Source organism: Corythoichthys intestinalis, chromosome 6 (assembly GCF_030265065.1).
Source record: "Corythoichthys intestinalis isolate RoL2023-P3 chromosome 6, ASM3026506v1, whole genome shotgun sequence".
NCBI classification, from domain to species: Eukaryota; Metazoa; Chordata; class Actinopteri; order Syngnathiformes; family Syngnathidae; genus Corythoichthys; species Corythoichthys intestinalis.
In genome coordinates, this window is record NC_080400.1 from 15488247 (window position 1) to 15497037 (window position 8791).

The following is an 8791-nucleotide window of genomic DNA, read 5'->3' on the forward strand; positions in this document are numbered from 1 at the left end:
AAAACCTCCAGTCACACTCCAGTTGATGTTACAATCAGGCGTCGGGTACCCAAAATCAGCACCGGCCCGAATATAAACCGACATTTGAGCAGCTGAGCGTCACCATTGTAATGATTGTAAAATGAAACTTGATCGGCCGTTCGACAATGGGTCGCTGTGTGCCGAACAATAGCCGCCCCGCGTGAAACGTCCCCCCTGACGGGAGCGCTTATTTATAACGCTTTATTGAAGTGAAAACATCAAATGTTTTCATGGACGCATTACAGTAATGGATTTACGACTGTAAAATCAGTTTTAAATAGATAATTAAATTACACACAAAAGAAGTACTGTATTTTAGTAACAAATCGTTGACTGGGCCACATAACCATCTTTGAACAAAAATGTATTAGTCTACAGGTTTTCACGACCATAGCCCAATGACAATCACACAGGTATGACATTTATTAGTTCAAGCAGAGTAAAATAATACATATTCACGGTACAAGAAAGTCGTTTCCGTGTGGGCGTTCCCATCAAGCGGACATTTCATGCGGGGCGGCTATTTTTCGGCACAACACCTGTTGTCGCGTTCACCTTCTTGCTGCGCGACCATGGCGACGAGCTTCGTAGTCTCCGTCTGATGATGTCTGCGATCGTGCATCACGACTATTGATGTTTTCACCACTGTCTGACGGCTGTCGACACAAACGCATCATGGACCGAGATAAACAAACGGCGCTGCTTTAGAGATTTGCCCTTTTCACAATGGGCACACAAATGACCGTTTATCTTCTCTGTTACTGCAGCCAACTGCCACACGTGCCTTCACCATTTTGATTAATCAATGTTAACAATAGTCAGGAAGGTTTTGGGGTTCGTTTACTTGGCGGTGATTCCATAGACATGCAGAAAAACACGCAGTAATAGGAGTAGGGTTGCCACCTCTCCCTTAAAATAAGGAACAATCAGAAATTGGGAATTAAATGTTGCGTTCCGTACTGAGCTAATACGGAATATAAATGAATAGATACATTTCTATGCATTTTAGGAGTTTTGGGGATGTCCCTTTTTTCTCTCCCTGTACAGCTTTGGGCGCGAGGGGGGCGTCCCGTATTTCTTATTTCTGAAAGGTGGCAACCCTAAATAGGAGGAATGTACGTAGCGGTAATATGTAAACACGATGAGCTGACAGACAATATGGCGGCTCAAGTCAGGGGGCGGTGTTGTGACGTCACGTGAATGGGGCCTATAGGAAACTCAATTACATGCAATCAAACTTTTCGGCCACCCGGCCTTAAACTCCGCTTATGCATTTACAGGTCACTTACGTTTCATTTAAGGGCATATACAGGTCATTTCCTTTTGAGTTTGATTCACTGCCTATTCATTTGGGTGATTCCCAGGTCACTTCCTGTTCTGTAACACAAAATAAACAGCAAGTGACCCATAAAATACCCCAAAATCAACAGGAAGTAACTGAAAATCAACAGGTAAATGACCTTAAATGGCCCAAAATTACTCATTCCCTGGCATTGGCTGCCACTGACGGCCATTGACGTTCAATCCGTTTGAAGTGGGAGGGATGGCAGCGAATGAACGAATAACAAATAACAATAGTTCCTATTGTTACTAGTGTTGCACCGATACAATTTTTTGGCCCCGATACCGATACCTGGCTGTGCAGTATCGGCCGATACCGATACCATACCGATACCACCCCGATTATATATATATATATATTTTTTTTTTCTTAATTTTTTTTTTTTTTTTTCCAAAGAGCTACATAATTGGATGTGAAATCATTGCTATCAAGGCTTTGTCAGGCTGTTGCTTACCTTTGCAAAATAGGAAAAAGTACACTAAACCCTAGTAGACAATAGTTGAATAAACCTTCCGCTCTCAAAGGCCAAAATAGTGCTAAATTTGTGAAATTAATAAAACATGTATAATACTAGCCCAACAGTAAGAAATAAAAATAAATTCATAATAATAAACTCTGAATGAACTGAATAAACTTTTTTAAACCTCTCAAAGTCCAAACAGTGCAACTTTCATGAAATTATTGTCACATTCTGCTGCTGGTTAGATTGTGTTTTGTTGCTGGGCGTGGGGGCGTGGCACTTGAATCCAATGCAGGCTCATCAACGTAGCATTTAAGCACGGGTGAGCTCAGAGAAGGCTGCCGAGATATTTGCCTTGCTGATCGCTATTTGGCATCGGGCACAATAATCTCGCTACATTTGCTTGTTATGCCCCTGCATTGGGTTTTTCTGTTAGTGTGCTGCTCTCGTTTGTAACCGCTGCCTATCGTCTTAGTTTGTCCGTCGACCTTCTGTCACGGACTCCTTTTGTTATTTCTACTGTCCCGCGATCGCGTGTTATTTTTTGTTTGCAATCATTAAACCCTTTTATGTATCCCCCACTTGTTGTCTGCTTCAAGGTTCAACCTTGTTTCCGCATTTGCGGACGCTAACAATTATAAGTAATAATAATTGACCACAGCATCCCGTCTCTCCTTTTTTTCGGGAGGTGGGGGTCCCTTATTTCTATTTCTGAAAGGTGGCAACAATACTTTGGAAACACTTCCCAAATTACTGCGGCATTTCTTTCAGTAAAAGAAAATAAAAGTAAAGTAGACGAAGTGAACTGACCAGAGATTGTTGCTCCGGTCCAGCGGCCTTCTTCCTCTGGATAGCAGTCCTGCTCTTGCAGGCTCAAACTCGTTGTGTTCGTTCACGTTTCGTCTTCAAATGTTTTATCAAGTTCGAGGTATTGAAACTGGCCGATTTAACTCCACATCTCCAAACTTTCAGGCCGCAAATCTTGCATGCAGCCATTGATTTTAATCGACTGGATTTCTATTTGGAAATATTTCCCGACCGCCACGGCGCCGCCATATTTCCTGGTTTGTTTTTCGTCCATATGAAAAAGCCCCCTTTTGATTGGTCAGGAGTGGCTATTGGTCCGCTCTCATTGGTCTGGAGCAGGCCAATAGCGATAGCTGCTTGGTGTTCACGTGTCATCACACAACACAGAGACAGAGTGTGGTGAGCGCCAGGAGGAGAAAAAGGCTGTGGTCAAATGTTATAATAATGGACCGGTAAATGGTATCGGCGCCGTCTTTGTTGGTACTCGCCGATACCGATACCACCATTTCGGGCCGGATCGGCGCCCCCTGCCGATACTAGTATCGGTATCGGTGCATCTTTAATTGTTACTGTCGTGTTGACAGCGATGAGCTCTCACGGATTTCCGTTCTCACTTTCATTTTACCGTATCAATCCATGGAAGAAACATTTGTTCACCACGATGAAACGAGCAAGTTATACAGCAGCCTTTAAAAGAAAAGTCACATCTGTTTTGTTTTCTCCTAGATTCTGGTAAGTTGGAGAAGTTGTCAAATCATATTATTACCGTAAATATTGTCAGTTCATAGTAATGTTTTGAACTACCAATGTGCTATGCTTGTGCTGTGTTTCACCAGTCAGCAAATTTACATTTCTGTATACAGTTGTGGTTAAAAGTTTACATACACTTGTGAAGAACATAATGTCATGGCTCTCTTGAGTTTCCAGTTATTTCTACAACTCTGATTTTTCTCCGATAGAGTGATTGGAACAGATACTTCTTTGTCACTAAAAACATTCATGAAGTTTTGTTCTTTTATGACTTTATTATGGGTTAATAGAAAAAGTGATCAAATCTGCTGGGTCAAAAATATACATACATGGATCTGAAAAAAGCGAATCATTGACTTGAACAAGTCAGGAAAGTCACTTGGAGCCATTTCAAAGCAGCTGCAGGTCCCAAGAGCAACAGTGCAAACAATTGTTTGTAAGTATAAAGTGCATGGCACTGTTTTGTCACTGCCACGATCAGGAAGAAAACGCAAGCTATCACCTCATGCTGAGAGAAAATTGGTCAGGAGGGTGAAGATTCAACCGAGAATCACCAAAAAGCAGATCTGCCAAGAATTAGAAGCTGCTGGAACACAGGTGTCAGTGTCCACAGTCAAGTGTGTTTTGCATCTCCATGGACTAAGAGGCTGCCGTGCAAGAAGGAAGCCCTTGCTCCAAAAGTGGCACCTTAAGGCTCGACTGAATTTTGCCGCTGATCACATGGACAAAGATAAGACCTTCTGGAGGAAAGTTCTGTGGTCAGACGAAACAAAAATCGAGCTGTTTGGCCACAATGCCCAGCAATATGTTTGGAGGAGAAAAGGTGAGGCCTTTAACCCCAAGTACACCATGCCTACCGTCAAGCACGGTGGTGGTAGTATTATGCTGTTTTGCTTCCAATGGAACTGGTGCTTTACAGAGAGTAAATGGGATAATGAAGAAGGAGGATTACCTCCAAATTCTTCAAGATAACCTAACATCATCAGCCCGAAGATTGGGTCTTGGGCGCAGTTGGGTGTTCCAACAGGACAATGACCCCAAACACACATCAAAAGTGGTAATGGAATGGCTAAATCAGGCTAGAATTAAGGTTTTCGAATGGCCTTCCAAAAGTTCTGACTTAAACCCCATTGAGAACTTGTGGACAATGCTGAAGAAACAAGTCCATGTCAGAAAGCCATCAAATTTAACTGAACTGCACCAATTCTGTCAAGAGGAGTGGTCAAAGATTCAACCAGAAGCTTGCCAGAAGCTTGTGGATGGCTACCAAAAGCGCCTAAGTGAAGTGAAAATGGCCAAGGGACATGTTACCAAATATTTGTGCTGCTGTATGTATATTTTTGACCCAGCAGATTTGATCACTTTTTTCTGTTCACCCATAATAAAGTCATGAAAGAACCAAACTTCATGAATGTTTTTTGTGACAAAGAAGTGTCTGTTCCAATCACTCTATCAGAGAAAAATCAGAGTTGTCGAAATAACTGGAAACTCAAGAGAGCCATGACATTATGTTCTTCACAAGTGTATGTAAACTTTGGACCACAACTGTATGTACGCTAGCTCTGTTTTCTTGCATTCTTCTATTTATTGGTGCTATAATTAGGGTGCGTGTTATGAACGGGCACAATAATTTTCCCTAGATTTTACAAGTAAATTTGGGGTGCGCACTATACACGGGTACGCCTTATATTCGGGAAATTACGGTATATCTAGGGCTGTCAAACGATTAAAATTTTTAATCGAGTTATTCACAGTTTAAAAAGACGGACATAAACATTCAACATACTGTACATAGTACTGTATATGTTTATTGTAACAATAAATCCACAAGATGGCATTAACATTATTAACATTCTCTCTGTTAAAGGGATCCACGGATAGACAAACTTTGAGTACAAGTTATAGTAATTTTATATTTTTTGAGAGATAGGAATATTATTTTTGTTGTGCTTTCACTAAATGATACTGTAGCAACTTAACTATTCCACCCAAACGCATGATGGGAAGTTGGGCAACCATGACTGTCAGTGGTGGCTGCAAATGGTATACAGTATGTGCTGCGTCGTGCACAATTACGTGTGTTAGGAAAAAGAACTTCTCCTGCTCCCCCAAATGCATGATGGGAAGTTGGGCAACCATGACTTTCGGTGGTGGCTACAAATGTCATACAGTATTATATGCATTGTGTTCAATTAGGCGTGTTAAGAAAGAATGTCTCCTGCTCCGCCCAAATGCATGATGGGAAGTCGGGGAACCATGACTGTCGGTGGTGGCTGCAAATGGTATACAGTATGTTCTGCGTTGTGTTCAATTAGGCGTGTTAAGAAAAAGATGGTCTCCTCCACCCAAATATATGATGGGAAGTTGGGCAACCATGACTGTTAGTAGTGGCTGCCAAAGATTAAGCCAATAAAAGGCGCGGTCCAATGAACGCCTGTGTCCACTCGCATTTCTCTGCTTTTACGCTCTCAATGTGCTGAACCGGCGTCATTGTAAACTGTTTGAGGCAACGCATGAATGGGTCATTCCGTGCATGCGTTAATTGCGTCAAATATTTTAACGCGATTAATTAAAAAAATTAATTACTGCCCGTTAGCGTGATACATTTGACAGCCCTAATATATACCTCTGGTTGTCTTACGTCTCTGACCGTTCTTGGGGGTACTTTATTTTGTTAGTTTTGTTGAGAGGAGGAGCCGCCGCGAGATCAGAGCCCCGACCTCCCCCCACTCCCGCGGCCGGTAGCCCAGGCAGAGCAGAGGCCATGCCCCGGGAGCCACGCCATAGAGCAGGGGTCCCCATCTGCCGGGCCGTGGACCGGTACCGGTCCGTGACGCATTTGCTACCGGGCCGCATAAAAATAATAATTTAATGACGACCGCATTCTGGCTGAATTAACCCTGTGCCCCTGCTTAACACACCAATATCCCTAGATATAATACTACGGCATAGATTAGAATGTCGTCATAGAAATCCATTGATTGGACTGCTATTAGTACATCTTGTTTGTGTATATAATATATCTACTGTATGTGCGCTTGTCCTTGATAATAATATTGCTGCTAGGCCGCGGGCGCAGCACATTTGTTTTCCCGGAAATAATTAGCCCCCACACGAGCGAAGATGACTGGAAAACAGACGTCTTTGGAGATATTTTTACGGCGAAAAGGGCACCTGACGAGCTACAACCTCGAAGACCCACGAACTGCGAAGGAGTGGATTCGTGACCCGTTTGTGAATAAACCTAGTGATTCAAGCATGTCTGTGCAAAAGGAAGATCAACTTGTAGAGATCGCAAATGACGGTGACCTTATTAAACATACATTTGAGACAACTCTACCGAGGTTCTGGATTAAAGTCATTCTGGAATATCCTGACATCGCTACAAAAGCATTGAAAACCTTGCTACAATTTCCAACATCGTATCTTTGTGAAGCGGGCTTCTTAATTAATGTTTAACGACAAGGCGAAGTCGTTAATGGTGACAGCGGTGTGCAGTTGTTGTGTGCAGCTTACATGGCAGGATGTATCTGAGGAGACAATTTCGACAAGTCCTTCCATGATCAAACGTAAGTTAATATTCCTTTCTTTCAAGAAAGTTTGTAGTGTTTACTTTGGAATCGCTGCATTTGCGCATTTTGCGGCTATGTTTAACGTTGCGCGCATGCGCAGAACCGCATCGTTGCAATTTTTGATGGGTTGCAAAATTTGTCAGAACACCGGTCCGTGAAAAGAAGACCCAAATAACACCGGTCCGTGGTGCAAAAAAGGTTGGGGATCCCTGCCATAGAGAAAAAGAATGGGACCCACCAACCACCCTATTACTGTTGCTGCCAGGTCCCCGGCTGGCAGCCATTACCCAGCACCATGATGGGATTGTGTGGGGAAGGTAGTGCAATATATGCATTAAAATTGGAAAGCTCGGCTTGGGGCAGTGGAATTTCTACCCAGCCGTCCGTCCCACCGCCCTTTGCTGGAGCTCCCCCGAGTATGTTGTGCGTTGAAAAAGGTGCGGGATTGGCGGGGCCTGCCGTCACTTCCTGTTGATTTTGGGGAATTTTATGGGTCACTTCCACTTGATTTTGGGTTACAGAACAGGAAGTGACCCAGGAATTAATCGGCAGTGCCTCAAACTCAACAGGAAGTGTCCCGTGAATGCCCTAAGATGGACAAAAAGTCTTGTAAAGGACTTGTAAATGCCCCTAAAATCGGAAAGAGTGACTGCGAATGCTCTGGTTTCAAACGAACGAACGGTCATTCGCTTTTCCCGGTCTCAATGGATTGGGAGTCAAGCGCTGTCAATGACACCCATAAAGTTAACTTCGACATTATTATGGTGGAAGATTTGGTTGCAACTTGTTGGTTCCTTATTTTTATTTATTTATTTTATTTTTTTAAATTGAGACCTTTTTAAAACGATTCCTTGATTCTTGCCATGAGCGTATCAATAACCTTTTTTGGGATGCAAAGTATCACGATATATCACCATTCAATATTTTGTCATACCCCTACTGTTCACATTAATAGTCACAATAATTACGCAAACATGGTATTTGATTGAGGGCGTGTAGACTTTTACTATCTCCTCTGTGTATCTTGTTCTTTCTACAACATTCCAAAGTATGAGTCAGTTCCTTCGCACAAAACTCCACCTACATTGTTTAAAAAAAATAAAGGCAAGCCACATCATTTAAAAGTTTTTGTAGAACCGCAACAAGTCGCATGTATAATTAGACGAGCTCAAAGGAGATGAGCAGCGCCTCCGCCTTGTGATGCCCGCCAAGCGAAAACAAGAGAAGGCTGATGTAAATCAGTGCTAGAAAGAAGTCATAAAAGGGGAAGGAGACAGCAAACAAGATTGCTACACCATTTGGGGCTTTCCATGAAGCGTAGGAACATTTCGATAAGCTCACCGTGGCCTGATTTATAATTGAACTTGCAACACAATCACAAATCAGGCCTTGCGTTCAACTGTTTGAACTCCCTGTTTTTTAACTCGTTCACTGCCAGTGACAGCGATAGATGTCAAATCTCATTTGAACATGAATGATCAGGTTTCAGTGCCATTGACAGCAATAGACGTCCTACCAATTTGTACCGGGAGGGACTATCATTCTCCCAGTCCAAACGGACTTGATATCTCTCATCGTCAATGTCAGCCAATATCAATTTACAAAAATAGAATAGCCATTTATTGTCTTCATACCAAGGGCGTAGGGACGTTAGGGACATAACACAGACAAACTTTTTAGAATGCTCAACTTGTCCCCAACAACTTTTAAGCAAATGTATATGTCGGAAGACAAAGACAAGGCTGAAAAAGCAGTTTCTGCTCTTGCACCCCTCTTAAAAATAAACTGCTGTATTTTAAGCCAAAAGAACTTGCCTGGCACAGCCAGACTATTCTCCCT